Source organism: Plecotus auritus (assembly GCF_963455305.1).
Source record: "Plecotus auritus genome assembly, chromosome: 4".
Taxonomy (NCBI): domain Eukaryota; kingdom Metazoa; phylum Chordata; class Mammalia; order Chiroptera; family Vespertilionidae; genus Plecotus; species Plecotus auritus.
Genome location: NC_137775.1, coordinates 189,378,191 through 189,394,039, shown reverse-complemented (window position 1 = coordinate 189,394,039; position 15,849 = coordinate 189,378,191). Strand labels below are relative to the sequence as shown.

At 55.0% G+C, this 15,849-nt stretch overlaps 1 protein-coding gene across 2 annotated transcripts in view; it reads right to left on the bottom strand.

Annotated features, from left to right (window-relative positions):
- The window catches only part of VOPP1 (VOPP1 WW domain binding protein), a 35,205-nt gene that overhangs the window by 9,538 nt on the left and 9,818 nt on the right, over nucleotides 1-15,849 (bottom strand). The window lies entirely within an intron of this gene.

The window sequence follows — 15,849 nt, the reverse complement described above, 5'->3', positions numbered from 1 at the left end:
GTGCACGAAGTTTGTGCATGAGGTGCAGGGCGGGGGGGGGGGGGGGGGGGGGGAGGTTCCCTCAGCCCAGCCTGCACCCTCTTCAATCCAGGACCCCTCGGGGGATGTCCCTCTCACAATCCTGGACCACTGGCTCCTAATTGCTCACCTGCCTGCCTGCCTGGTCACCCCTAACTGCCCCCCCCCCCCCCGCAGCCTGATCACCCCTCACTGCCTCTGCGTGCCAGCCTGATCACCCCTAACTGCACCCCCTACCAGCCTGGTCGCTCCTCACGGCCCCCCCGCTGGCCTGGTCGCCCCATGCAGCCTACTTGTTCAGTTGTTTGGTCGTCCCTCACTAACCCCCCTGCCAGCCTGGCCGTAGGCAGCCATCTTGTGAGGGCATGACGGTCAATTTGCATATTAGCTCTTTATAATATAGGATTATTGTTCTAACCTGTCATCTCTCTAAATGCACTGGTAACCCATTTATGAGAAAAGCAAAGACAATCATGTTAAACGCACGTGGCATTCAGATACCTAAAGAATGCTAGAAACAAATATTACCAAGATTTCCACCCCTCCCCCATTTCCATTTTTTAAAGACATTTCCCATAGTTTTCACCTTCCTAGATCTTTATATTTCAGCATATTCTAAAAGCCACCATCTAAATCACAGGACCCCCAGTGCGGACCCAGGCCGGCCGGACTCTAAGTCAGGATTCACTGCCCGCCCCCCTCGTTTCCAGGGTGAGAAAAGGGGGGGGGGGCAGAAAAGACCACAGGAGTCCCCTGTGCTTCCCCAAGAAGTCAGACTCCTGACAATTCAGAGGGGCGGGCAGAGCCGGTGGGAAGCCACCTGGCGGGTGACTCACAGGGACAGCGGCCAAGGGCACCCACTGCGCGTGAGGACGCTGAGCAGGACCGCTCCGACCTCTCCAAACGGCAGTTTTCTAAAATCATTCCCCTCGGCCATCTTTGTTTTAATGCACAACCTCCTACCGCCAGGATCTGTCCACTGACCCCTGGTGGCTATATAGAGCCTTCGAAATAATACAGGACAGCCTGGCCGGCGTGGCTCAGTGGTTGGGCGTCCACCTATGAACCAGGAGGTCCCGGTTCGATTCCCAGTCGGGGCACATGCCTGGGTTGCAGGCTCGATCCCCAGTAGGGGGTGTGCAGGAGGCAGCCGATCCATAATTCCCTCTCATCATTGATGTTTCTCTCTCTCTCTCCCTCTCCCTTCCTCCCTGAAATCAATAAAAAATATGTATTTTAAAAAATACAGGACAAGTCTACCCGCAGCAGGCAAGCGGGAAGGCACCTGATAACAAAGCTTTCCAAGAACAAGTCAGGGGCCAATCGTCTTGCCCAAGCACCCCTCCCCCAATCTCACCTCCCCGCTTCACCTCCCCCCCACTCCCCCGCTCCTGCCCCGGCCAGGCCTGCTCCCTCCTCGGTCTCTCCAGCAGGTGTGTAAGAGGCCATCCTGTCCCAGGCCGCCTGACAGTGACGGGATCAGAAACAGACCCCAAATCTAGAGCTGACACCTGGGGAGAGGGGGATGCGAATGCCGTGCCATGCTGGCTAACTATGAGAGCAGTGAGCAACACTGGGGTTTTGTGGGGTTTTTGGGGGTTTTTTTGTGTGTGTGTGCTTTAAGACCTGCAGGACCACACACAGGCAGCCCAACGTGCCCCCGGTTTATGAACGAAAAGTGAGTTTCATTTAGACGCCGTTCGTTCCTGTCCACTTCAAGAAACGAAGCTCAGGCAGCCCAAGAAATCCGTTTCATTTTGGCAAGGAAGAGCAATCTCAGGTCCCTGCCCCAATCACACCTCATTGCGCCAGTCTCCCGTGAGAAACCGGGTCTCCCGTGCTCTCCCACCGCCTTCTCAACCCCAAAACCAAGCTCGGCGCCTCCGGACACGGCCCCCTCGACGCCAGCCCCGGAGCCCGGGGACACCAGGCTCAATCTGAAAGCCCTTCCCATCGCGCCAGGACTCAGGCCCACAGACCCGGGTGGGGGCCCTGACGCCCAGGCCTGCCCGCCAGCCCGCAGCCGCCTCAGCGGGGTCTCCCTTTATAAAGTACCCAGTTCCCTCACCGGAAGCAGCCACTCCTCTGAGACACCCACCCAACTCCCGCATCACATCTCGTAAGGTAACAACAAAAAGAACACGAACATCTCGCCTCTGAGGATTTCTCTCTTGGTTTGTGAATATCAGCATTACCGTTTTATACATAAAAACCTGGGCCCGAATGGGCTTTTTTTTTTTGCTTTATTGGTTGAGGTATTACATATGTGTCCTTATTCCCACCCCCCATTGTCTCCCAACCCCCCCCCCCCACTCATGCCCTCACCGCCCTGTTGTCTGTGTCCATTGGTTAGGCCTATATGCATGCATACAAGTCCTTTGGTTGATCTCTCCCCCTGACCCCCACCCTCCCCTGCCTTCCCTCTGAGGTTTGACAATCTGATCGATGCTTCTCTGTCTCTGGATCTGTTTTTGTTCATCAGTTTCCGTTGTTCATTATATTCCACAAATGAGTGAGATCATGTGATATTTATCTTTCTCTGACTGGCTTATTTCACTTAGCATAATGCTCTCCAGGTCCATCCATGCTGTTGCAAATGGTAAGAACTCCTTCCTTTTTACAGCAGCGTAGTATTCCATTGTGTAGATGTACCACAGTTTTTTAATCCACTCATCTGCTGATGGGCATTTGGGCTGTTTCCAAATCTTAGCTATGGTGAATTGTGCTGCTATGAACATAGGGGTGCATATGTCCTTTCTGATTGGTGTTTCTAGCTTCTTGGGATATATTCCTAGAAGTGGGATCACTGGGTCAAATGGGAGTTCCATGTTTAGTTTTTTGAGGAAACTCCATACTGTTCTCCACAGTGGCTGCACCAGTCTGCATTCCCACCAGCAATGCACGAGGGTTCCTTTTTCTCCGCATCCTCGCCAGCACTTGTCGTTTGTTGATTTGTTGATGATAGCCATTCTAACAGGTGTGAGATGATACCGCATTGTCGTTTTGATTTGCATCTCTCGGATAATTAGTGACTTTGAGCAGGTTTTCATGTGTCTCTTGGCCTTCCTTCTGTCCTCCTTCAAAAAGTGTCTATTTAGGTCTTTTGCCCATTTTTTGATTGGATTGTTTATCTTCCTTTTGTTGAGTTGTATGAGTTCCCTGTAAATGTTGGAGATTAAACCCTTACCGGATATAACATTGGCAAATATGTTCTCCCATGCAGTGGGCTTTCTTGTTGTTTTGTTGATGGTTTCTTTTGCTGTGCAGAAGCTTTTTATTTTGATGGAGTCCCATTTGTTTATTTTCTCTTTAGTTTCCATTGCCCTAGGAGCAGTATCAGAGAAGAAATTGCTTTGGCATAGGTCTGAGATTTCTCTGCCTGTGGATTCCTCTAGTATTTTTATGGTTTCCCGTCTTATATTTAAGTCCTTTATCCATTTTGAGTTTATTTTTGTGTATGGTGTAAGTTGGTGGTCTAGTTTCATTTTTTTGCCTGTATCTGTCCAATTTCTCTAGCACCATTTATTGAAGAGACTGTCTTGACTCCATTGTATGTTCTTGCCTCCTTTGTCGAATATTAATTGAGCGTAGTGGTTTGGGTCGATTTCTGGGTTCTCTATTCTACCGAGTGGGCTCTTGCTCAGAATCCCCGTTTCTGCTGAGAGCGGGAAGGACCCGCAGTGAGAGGGAGCCACAGCTGTCTGATGACCAGGCGCCTCACTGACTGCAGACCACAGGCCCCGGGGCGCTGGAGGCGGAGACGAGGCGGAAAGACAAGATGCCTCGGTGGGCCCAGGACTCAGAAGAGAAACACATCTGAGAGCAGACCAAGGGCAGGACACGCTTTGATTTGGTGGCTGTGCCGGACCCTGCCCCCTCCGGGAGTTTTCTCAGGAGCGCTGACCATTCTCCAGCCCCAGGAACGGGCTAATGTTTGCAACATCACAGATCAGCCACCTGGTGATCGGACTTGGAGCTCCTGAAGGCCGACGGCAGACCCTCCCTCCCTTCCCTGTTGCACTCGTAGCTCGCAGCTGTCTTCTCCCTCGTGGGTACATAACCAGCTGGCAAGGGGCTCAGAGAAGATGTCTGTGGGTGACCGGCTGCTCTCCACGCTGCTGGCAGGACTGGAATAAACGCTCATAGAGGAGTCACCCCCGTCTCTGCTGAACTGGCCCAAGTGGTGACCGGCGGCCGGACCCCTGGGTCGTCCAGTTACGCTTCCTGGTAGCAAAACGGGCCGCCTGGCGCCGCTTCTCCGAGGCTGATCAGCCCTGGGAGCCCACGGAGCCCCTCGGCGGCCCCCACGTCCTCTGGCTACAGGAGGCGGGAGAGAGCCGGACGGAGGCATTGGGCCCCGACTGAACCGACTCCGGGGAGGGTCCCAGCGTGGATCCGCTCTGCTGGCCGCCCAGGCGGGTGCGTGTGGGGCCTCCCTCCCTGGCAGGTGCGTGTGGGGCCTCCCTCCCAGGCGGGTGCGTGTGGGGCCTCCCTCCCTGGCAGGTGCGTGTGGGGCCTCCCTCCCAGGCGGGTGCGTGTGGGGCCTCCCTCCCTGGCAGGTGCGTGTGGGGCCTCCCTCCCAGGCGGGTGCATGTGGGGCCTCCCTCCCGGGCAGGTGCGTGTGGGGCCTCCCGGGCGGGTGCGTGTGGTCTGTGGGGGGCGGTGTGTGTGGGGCCTCCCAGGCGTGTTGTCTGTGGGGGGCGGCCCGGTGCCACGCTAGGGAAACGCAGCACTGACTGTCACTGGAGCCCAGACGCGCCAGCACTCTCCACCGCTGCGGGGAGGGGAACGGGGCAGCAACTGGGAAACTGCGATGCACTTCTCTTCCGCCTCCCTTCTCCTTCCGCAAGGTTACCATCCTGGCATTGTTCCCGATAGCAGAATCCCGGGAACGGGCCAAGCCCACCCCTCAGGCTGGCGAGGTAAACCACGGCAGAGGGCGGACGGCCAGCGAGGAGGAGCTCTTAGACCCGATGAGGTGGACCAAGGCGCGGTGCTGGCCGGGGAAACACAGCCATGCCCCCGAAAGCGGAGGCGTCTGACACGCACGGCAGGCGACCTCGTCGCTGGCGAACGGCAGAGAGGCATGTGCACGCACCCGATGCTGCCGCCCATGCAAACCTGTTGGGCGTGTGACTGTGCTGAACGCGGTGGGCAGCTGTGACACATGTATCTGTGTGTCTACACACCTGAACACAGAACGGCACAGCACACGGCTCATAAAAGGGAACGAGTGTGCGCCTGGACAGGGCTCGCCTGAAGGGAGCCCGCAGGACGGGACGCCACTCCGGGGAGTCAGGGAGGGAGTGTGGGGAGTGTGAAGGCCCAGGGCATGACTGACACGGCGGTGGACTCGATATCACTGCACCCTAGGGCGGCACTAACCCTAGAAAACCGCCGGAGCGGGAACCAAGCTCAACAGGCGCAGCTAACACGAGATGCCTGCGGCTGCCACTGGGGTGACGGCTCCTGGTTCACAGCAATTTTTCCCATTTTTTTACTGATTTCAGAGAGGAAGGTGGGCGGCGGGGGGGGGGGGGGGGGGGAGAGAAACATCAATGATGAGAGAGAATCATTGATCGGCTGCCTCCTACACACCCCTGACTGGGGATCGAGCCCACAACCCAGGCATGTGCCCTGACCAAGAATCGAACCTGGGACCCTCTAGTTCATACATAGGTCAACACTCAACCACTGAGCCACACCGGCCGGACTACGGCAATTTTTTTAATAAGCAGAAAGAGTACACTCTAAAACATCAGTGAGAAGGATAGCACAGTAAGTACCTAAGCCAAAACAGGCACTCATGTCCATTATCCCGGGAGGTACTGCACATAATTGTATGTGATCTACTTTCACGCGCCCGGCAGGGCGGTACGAGTGGACACCAGCATCACCGCAGACATGTCATCTGTTGCGTTAGGATGTTACCATGGCTACGTCGCTAGGCAACAGAAGCTGTTCAGCTCCAGTGGAGTCTTAGGGGACCACTGTGGTACAAATGGAACGTCGCTGACCGGAGCATCGTGGCCACGCACGGCCGTGCGGGCAGGCCTCGGGGACAGCGCAGGGGCGGGTCCAGACCACAGTGAGAGCGCCTCCCGAGCACGCAGCGCCGTGAGCGTCTTTGTTTTGGGGTGCATATAAACGTCACGTTTGCACTGCCCTGTAGTCTCTTAAGTGTGCAACAGCATTACGTCTAAAAGATCGTGTGCACACCTTCATTTAAAAAGCGCTTTACTGCTCGGACATGCTCACCACCCGAGCCTGCAGCCCTCCTCGCCACACCGTGGGTGGCTGCGGGCGGGGGGGTGGCTGCAGGCGGGGGTGGCTGCAGGCGGGGGTGGTTGCAGGCGGGGGTGGCTGCGGGCGGGGGGGTGGCTGCGGGCGGGGGTGGCTGCGGGCGGGGGTGGCTGCAGGCGGGGGTGGCTGCAGGCGGGGGTGGCTGCAGGCGGGGGTGGCTGCAGGCGGGGGGGGGGGTGGCAGCAGGTGGGGGTGGTTGCAGGCGGGGGTGGCTGCAGGCGGGGGTGGCTGCAGGTGGGGGTGGCTGCAGGCGGGGGTGGCTGCAGGTGGGGGGTGGCAGCAGGTGGGGGTGGCTGCAGGTGGGGGTGGCAGCAGGTGGGGGTGGCAGCAGGTGGGGGTGGCTGCGGGCGGGGGTGGCTGCGGCCATTTCTTAAAATAAGGCAGCAGGGGCGTCTGCCGCGGCGATGGGTCCTCCCTGCGGCAGGCGATGGGGCCGGACAGCGTTCACCCACAGCAGCGCTTCTTCCAAAAGCGGAGTCCGTCCTCACAGACCTGCCGCTGCTTCATGGCCCGGCCGTGCGTGATGCTCTCGGTCCCCGTTGTCCTCACAGCATCTCCACGGGAGGGGAGCCACCTCCGGAACCCACGTTCTCTGCCGGCCCTGGAAACAACTCCTCCAAGCATGTCCAACGCGCAACCGGCGGGCCGCAGGCCTCGTTGGCCGGCAGCGTGACCATGAGATGCAGCCGCGCAGTCCCTTCTCCCGGCCCCACGTCTCATCCTGGTTCTCGTGCCGCTTCCACCACGTCTTGAACCCTCTGAACCCTGACCCCTCGAAGTCAGCCTGAGGGTTGGCGTCGTCTCTCCTAAACTCCTGCCAGTGTGCCTATTTTGACCTCCTCCCGTGACCACAGGGGTCTCTGGTGGCACCGAGATGGTGGGTCCTTTCCAGAAGGAGCCGGTGGACTTTGCTCGGACCCCTCGGAGGAACCACCCCCTCCAGACCCAGCGACTTCCAGGGCCCGTGCTCCTGGGATCCTCGGTCATCTGAGCGGACGCAAGGCCGCCACGCCCCCGAGGACACTGGTGCTAGACGTGTAATACCTTCCATTTAGTCTGTAGTTTTCCAAACTCTCCCCAGAAAGAGCAAACCCACCTCCAAAAACATGTTTAAAAACTGAATAAACGAAGGAAAACAATCCATTTCAGGGTCTTCTGTCCACCCCGAAAAAGAGCTCTGCCCACTCTGCCAAGACTTCCTCGTGGTTTCTGAAGAATCGCCCGCCTGCGGAGAAAGGCAGTGTGTGTGCCAGGAGCGGTCAGGTCGGTGCTCGCTGTCCCTCCCAGCACCCGCCATAACCGGGGCACTGTCCACCCTCAGCAGGGACCACAGCCCCTCCCTGGGCTCATAATTAACACTCCTTCCAGGGCTATCACGGCAGCAGTAGCACAGCCATCTATTTTTTAAATTATTTTTTAATCTTTATTGTTGATAAAGATTGGCCCCTTCTAGCCTGCCCCTGCCCCCCATCCCAGGCCTGCACCGCCCCCATTGCCATGCATCTATGCTTACAAGTTCTTTAGTTGATCACTTCCCACCCACCCCCGCCTTCCCTCGGAGATTCCGCATCTGTCCCACGCTCTGTGTCTCTGCATCTATTCTGATCATCCATTTGTTCCGTTCATCCGGTTCCACCTGTGCGTGAGACCCTGTGGCACTTGTCTCTCTGACTGGAACATCGCTATCTACTTCTTGGTCATAAAGAGTAGACACCTAGCCCTAGCCGGGTTGGCTCAGTGGATCGAGCATCAGCCTGCGGAATACAGGGTCCAAGGTTCGATTCCCGGTCAGGGCACAGGCCCAGGTGGCGGGCTCGATCCCCCGGGCGGGGGCACGTGCAGGAGGCAGCCGATCCATGATTCTCTCTCATCACGGATGTTTCTGTCTCTCCCTCCCTCTTCCTTCCTCTCTGAAATTAATAAATAATATATATAAACGAGTAGACACCGACAATTTATAAACCATGAACAAGGCAGAGCACGCAGGCTCGTGAGAAAACGTCGCTGCAGGAGCCATCCCCGGAGACAGGCTAATGCTAAACCCCGAGGGCTTGGGAGACCCAGCACTCGGGGACGAACGGGCCGTTCTTCAAAGGCAGGGCTGCGCATCACTGCAGCTAAGCCCTCCTAAATATAGTTCCCCGAATTTAGCACCTAAATAAGCCCCAAAGAACAAATCCTCGCTAATCCCCAGCAGTGATCCTCACACTGGTGTGAATTCTTCTGCATCCAGCCCTGCTCAATTCAGGAGGCCCCGATGCCACCGCTGGATAAAATGGACACCCTTCTTCTGTTCCCGGTTTAAGGGGTAACCGGTTGCACCAGTTATTATGGAGGGGCTGCGGTCCCATGCAGAGGCGTGGACGGCGCCCCAGTTATGGCGGGTGCTCGGGGGTGACAGGGAGCGCTGACCATGCCTGGGTTGTGGGTTCAATCCCCAGTAGGAGGCATGCAGGAGGCAGCGGATCCAGGATTCTCTCTCATCATCGATGTTTCTATCTCCCTCTCCCTTCCTCTCTGAAATCAATAAAAATATATATATTTTTTTAAATGTTGGGGGATGGAGAGTTCGGCACACTCCCACACAAATAAACGTAAGGCATTGCCTGTCGGGCATCTTGGTCCTCAGGAGGGTGGTCACGTTGCTTCCCCAGACACCTGTGTCAGAGCCTCCACGACGCTGGGAGAACGTGAGGTGTCTGTGGCTTCGGGACACTGGGGAGCTGAGAGCTAGGGTCTCAGGTTCCAAACACGATGGATTTTACCTAAATTCCACCCCTTCTCCTTTTGTTCACCGGGCGTGAGGTAGGGTCTCTACACGGATTGCCAGCTGCCAAAGCAATGCTGCCCTCGCAGCACGGGACCCTCCGGCAGCGGGCAGGCAGCCTGTCCTGAGCCAGTGAGGCCATTATCTGCCTCCAAATGGCCAGACGGCCCCGGAGGACCCGCCGATGGCTCTTTGTCGAAGGGGAGGCGCAGTGCCCGCCTGCCCGGTGCTGCTTCCTCCTCCATCAGCTGAGCCCGACACGCACGCCGAGACCCCAGCTGCGACCAGGTCCCCACTCCACACAGCCTCCCAACAACGGGAGGCGCTGGATGCTGGCCGGTGGGTGCTCGGACCAGGGACACAGGGAGCGGGCTTGTCGCCATCACAGCAAAAAGCGCACGGAGGGGTGACAGCTCATGACCGCAGAGTCCCTGGATTTCAAAGGACAGGAGGATCCCGCTTTCCATTCCGGCGCTGGAATTTTAATCGACGCCCTACGTGCCAATCATTTCCTCCTCGGGCTCAGGACCATTCTGATTCAGGAGCATGTCATCTTCAAGGAACCTGGATGGTTTTTTATCCTTTTACAAACAAGCGTCTGAGGCATCTCACAAGCATCATTTATCAAAGGGAAGAGAGCAGAGAAACTCTTAGAAAGACAGACATAAAAGACCCTCCAGTGCCTATAGTGGCAGCAAGTAACCATCAGAGATGAAGCGCCATCTACTAACATCTGGAAGGTTCTAGGAGGCGTGATTAGCTTCAGCCGCAGGTCCCGGGGAAATCCCGTGAACGCTCGTAATTCCTCTGGGTAAGGTCGCGTTGTCTGCTTGACCTGCCTGAGTTCTTAACACACGGAAGGTGCGGAGGCCGATTTCCTCCAAGTCCCTCATCCCAGAAGGTAAACTCCTCATCGCCAGGCCCTGAAAGTGAACCCCTAACCAAAATTCAAAGGCAACACGAGAGCAGCGTATTGACACGTTATAAGGTTAATGTCTGTAAAGAATACGGAGTGTGTACAACTTAATGAGAAAAAGAGAAAAATCCCAACAGGGAAAAAATAAAACCGATGGGAGAATTCTTCCAAGAAGAAACACAAAAGGTCAATAACCCTATTTCGGGAGATAAAACTCATCAGCAGTGAAATACATGGAAAGTGCAATGGTGTGGTTTTGTCTGTCAGAACCCCAGCACCCCCTGCCGGCCAGGGCACGAGAGGAGAGACGTCGCACGACGTGTGTGGAATACAAACGTAATGTCTCAGCACGATGGTGCTTCCATACGGTCAAAAGCCCTTAAAATGCACATCACCTACACAGGGTTGTTACACGTATCCCGGGAAAGGAAGAGTGACAATCGTGACGACACGCCACTAATGACCAAAATTTTCAAAGCCCGTGTTTGGTTAACAAATTCATAATACATCCAGAACACATAGGAGTAGGCGTGTCCTATCGGATGGTAAGGAAACGTGTAACAGTATGAGAACATTTTGCTCAGAAAAGTAAAGCCAATGAAAGAGTGTATCTAGGAGCATATACACTGAGTGGCCAGATTATGATGATCTTGAACGCATAATAATCTGGCCACTCCGTGTATATCTTTACCTAATAATAGACGAACATGCAAATTGTCCCCTCGACCAGGAGTTCGACCAGCAGGCAGACCGGCCAACTGCCCATGTCCCCTCCCCCTGGCCAGGCTGGCAGGACCCCACCCATGCACAAATTCATGCACCGGGCCTCTAATATATATATATATACACACACACTTAGTGGCCAGATTATTATGCGTTCAGAGATCATAATCATCTGGCCACTCAGTGTATTATCCCTCACAGGAGAAGATAACATGGAAAGACAGGTACCAAAATACTGGCGATCAATGGTCTTTTTGGTGATATTAGAGATTATCTGTTTTTCATTGTACATGTTGGTGACTGGCCTCCAACTTTTCTGTATGGAACTCGTAACATTTTGTTTTAAAATTTCCATTAATGCACTGGCCGGTTTGGCTCAGTGGATTGAGCGTCGGCCTGGGGACTCAGGGGTCCCGGGTTCAATTCCGGTCAAGGGCATGTACCTTGGTTGCGGGCACATCCCCAGTGGGGGGTGTGCAGGAGGCAGGTGGTTGATGTTTCTCTCTCATAAATGTTTCTATCTCTCTCTCCCTCTCCCTTCCTCTCTGGGGAAAATCAATAAAATATATTTTTTTAAAAATAAAAATAAAATAAAATAAAATTCCCATTAAATTTTACTTTTAAAAAAGCAGATCACTTATGGTCCAATAAAGAAATGGAGAGTGACTATAAAGAGATATTTAAATTAAGGAAATATCATTGGGTCACAAAAGTGAGCATCACCCAGTTAGGATGTAAGTAAAAAGTAACAGATGAGCCGAGTTTGTGAAAACTCATACACAAGGAAAGGTACAGTCAGCAAGTGAAACTGTATTTATAAGAAGTTGACCATCAAGGACAATGCTCGTTGTATGCAATCCTTTACAACACTTTATATGTATTTTATGTTAACAACGTAAAAATAAATGTCTATCACAGGAGGAAGAATGGGACAGCATGGCCTCTGTCACCCATGACCCCGATCTTCGGGATGTCCGCCAGCCCCTCACAGGCAGCCAGACGCGGGTTTATCTTGGGCGTTATTTCACGGCCCAGAGGAAACGAAAATGAGGCTGGAGCCCCATGAACGACCTCCCCCATCATCCCCCCAACAACCCTGTATGAGCTGCTAGGACTGTGTGCCTACAGCACCCCTCGGCGCTTGCACCCTCCTTACGGGGTCTCCAAGAACAACATACGTGACAAGGGGCCGTAGCCGTTCTGCCAAGAAGACTGTCGTCTGCCCAGAAGGCTGCCCTGTCCGTTAAATCACACCTCCAGGAGCTCAGAGCCCCCCACCACCCGGGGCACACCGCCACCCCAACCTCTCGCTCCCTCCGAAGAGACTTAGAAGCTGCTAAAAATACTCGGAGTGCAACGTTAGGGCACAGAGCAACTCGAAAGGAAGGCGGGGACATTTGCCCCAGAGCATCCTCCCTCACAGGCCCGCGGCTGGGATGTAATTAGCGCGGCTGGAGCAGCGGTGACAGATGGGAACAGCAGCGCCGGGTTCTGCTGGCGCCACATGAAGGCACTCAGCCCCGCCGTGGGCCCACGTCCAGCGCAGCGCTGGGCAGAGACCGAACCTCGGACAGGCTCCCTAAGGGCGGGACCCAGGACAGTGGTGGCCCCGCTGTCACGGTACAGAGAGGAGAGCCAGAGCCACCCGTGACAGAGGTCACCAGCTGGGCACCCGGCTATGATGCCATCACAGGAAGGGACTGAGCACGGAAAGCTCAGGCGTGCTCAACCCCGTCACTCAGGGCCCGCACAGGGGAGAACAGACTTGTCTTTCAAACACCACTCCTTTAGCCCGGCGGCGTGGCTCAGTGGGTGAGCACCGACCTGTGAACCAGGAAGTCACAGTTCGGTTCCCGGTCCGGGCACATGCCTGGGTTGTGTGCTCGGTCCCCAGCAGGGGGACGTGCAGGAGGCAGCCGATCAGTGAGGCTCTCTCATCACTGACGTTTCTCTCTCTGCCTACCACTCCTTTCCAGCTGGGCCACACTCTTTGCCAGCAGGTCCACACTTAACCAGCAGACTCAGGAGGCAATACCAGCGTCTCGCCTTCGGCCGACAGAAACGCCCAGAGAGATCGGTAAGGACAGCGGCTTCGGGAGCAAAACCAAAAGGCACAGAGGGACTCCCCACCTCAGGTTGCCCGCTAGCCTCCCTGCGGAGTGACATTTTAGAAGGAACGTGGGCAAAGCACACAAAATAGAGGACTGCGCCCCTTTCCCAGGCCGTTAGGAACCAATCACCTCCCGACGGCTGCCACCTCTCCCCACGTCAACGCTTCCAACCATGTCATCGGAAAGCCAACTCGCAGGCAGCCGCACTGCGGACGGACGGCCAGCCTCCAGAATGCTACCTGGACCTGTCATCTCGGACCTAGCGGGCCCCTCCCGCCCTGTCCAAGCCCAAGCAAACGTTTAGCCAGGGCCTTCCATACATTTGGGCCTTTTTGTAACTTCATGCTCAAGTTTCTTCCCAAGGTACAATCCAAAGCCTGGCGGAGCCACAGCCCAGCCGAGAGGCACGGTCCACGGTGACCGTCCCTGGTTGGATGGCAAACGGAACAATCCCTCCGTGCGAACTTGCGACAGAGCGTAAGGCAGACGCTGGCCAAGAGTTTCACGGGGCACTGTGTTCAGCAGGAAAGAGCTAGAAAATGAACTCTGATGAGCTAGAAAGCCGATGAATGCTCGTTCGTACCAAAGAACACGCTGTGATTCTGAAGGGGATGCAGTGGGTGTGTGCATGCCGATATAGGAACACCTCCAAGAAATATCGCTCACCAAATAAAGGAGAAGAAAGATGCAGAACAGTGTGTATAATGTGATCCCATCTGTGTCCTTTTAACGAAGTATCTGAGTATATAATTTTTTTTAAAAAAATTCAGAGGACTGCAAGAGAAACTTAGCAGTCACTCCTGCTGCAGAGAAAGTCCAAGATCGGGAGGCAGTGGGAGGCAGAGGCGCTCACACCTTTTAAAACCATATTCACGCCTTACTTTGTTCAGAAAATTAAAACCATCTAATCCATTATCCGTTATCAATGAAAACAGGCAGCGAGGCCAGCACAGATGAAATCCTCGGGTAACTTAAGAGTGCCGTGTCACTGGGTATTCGCCCCTTTGCAACAAAGCTTCAGACAACCGAGTTCCATTTCTCCCTAGCCCTCTCCCCCGCTCCCCGCCCCCGCCTGTCCTTAAAGCAAAACGAATGAGCTGTGAAATGGCCAAATGCAGGCCCAAAGGAAGAGAAACCAGGCTCTGAAAATTCACCACGGGACACTCAGAATCCCAGGAGCAAGAGCCCCAGGCCCTGCCTTGGCTGGAGTTCGTGTGCTTCCCTGACGGACAGACGGACGGACGGTGAGGTCTTGAGGACACAATCCTGGGTATTCCGCCTTCCGGCCATGCTCCTGGGACAACGATGGCCATAGTGGGCCTCGAGAAATGGTTGCTGCCCTGGCAGGTGTGGCTCAGCTGGTTGGAGCATCGTCCCGTACACCAAAAGGTGGAGGGTTCGATTCCTGGTCAGGGCACATACCAGGGTTACAGGTTCAATCCTGGGTCAGGGCCCATGCGGGAGGCAACTGACCCATGTTTCTCTCACATCGATGTCTCTCTCTCTCTTTCTCTCTCCCTCCCTCTCTCTCTCTCTCCTTCCTTCCCTCTAAGATCAATAAAAAAAGTAAAACTAAATAAATAAATAAAAAATAAATAAATAAATAAATGGTTGCTAAACCAACTATACAAACAACTACACAGAACAATGGGGTGTCACCTAAAGGTTGCTGTCATCAGTTCAACACCAACAGAAATCTCCAATTTGGGGTGCAAGGAGGGGAGAGACTTTATTCAGTGAAAACAGCTCAGCTGTGGAACAGCAAGGAGGCCCTGGCGTTACAGCTCGGATGTTACAGCTCATGCTACAGCCGATGTTGCAGCCCCAGCTCCAGCCCCAGCCCAGGAAATGCAGCCTTCCGTGGAAACTAAAAGTGCACTCCCCTGAGGCAGAGGGGAAGCTGGCTATATAGGAACATGTACCCGCCCCCATTTCCTGATTGGTCCATTCTTATGCAAATGAGGACCACACATTATGATTGGTCCAAATAGCACCATACTGCTTGGCCAGTATAAAGCTGCTCTGATTAGTCGGTAAATATGCAAATGAGGCTATAGCTGCACAGCTCTGATTGGACGGGGAAAGTCTCAGTCCTATTGGTGGAATTTCTATCCTAGAGGCTCTCTTATCACGGTTGACACAGAGGGCAGGAGGCTGGCAGCCCAGTCTGAAATGCAGCCAGTGTGAGGGACCTCTGCCAACAATTTACGTCCAATTGACCACAAGGAGTCCTTTTTGGTAGGTCTATTCTTCCTGCGGTCAACAAGGGGCAAATGTTTTACACACATAGCACCTAAAAGTGGACACACACACAGGCCCCAAGAACACTGATGAATGAACACCGAAACATCCCAACTTAGAAACAGATCGTAGTTCCAAAGTCTGTATCTAAACTGGTGATCTAGAGTTTAGGACCCTTTTCTCACAGAAATAATGGTACAAAGGCCGGCTAAATTTCCCAGCGAGGCAACCCATTTCCGTTTAGCTCACAAAATAAATGAATCCCAGTCTGTCCTTGAGCTGCACTGGCCCAGAGCTGTTTGCTGCAGCGTCTGCCCTGCGCCCCAGCCCCCCACCAAGCGGGAAAGGACCGACCGTGTGCCAGGGATCTGGCCTGGTTAGACCACGGGAGCCATCAATGTCTCGTTGGTCCTGTCGCCCTCACCCTCAAGGACTGACCTACCTGCCCCCTCCCAGTGTCCCGCCACCAACACAGAGCAGCACACAGCCAACGCGTGTGAGGCTTGGGCACAACCCACAACCACCGGGTGTCTGGGCCGGAGAATGTGTCCCCTCCTCTCGCCCTTATCATCTCAGACACTGCATAGCCCCATGCACCCCGGAGGCAAGCGCAGGCGCGCTCCCACGCTGGTGTGACAGAAAAGTAAACAGACAGGGCCGCAGCTGCTGTCCCAGCTCGGGGTCACCGGTGACACCCCGACAGAGCCCAGGGAACTGTGTCTGAGAGCCACCACTCCGATCCTGTCCCTCGGCTCCTGGGGGGCCTCCGC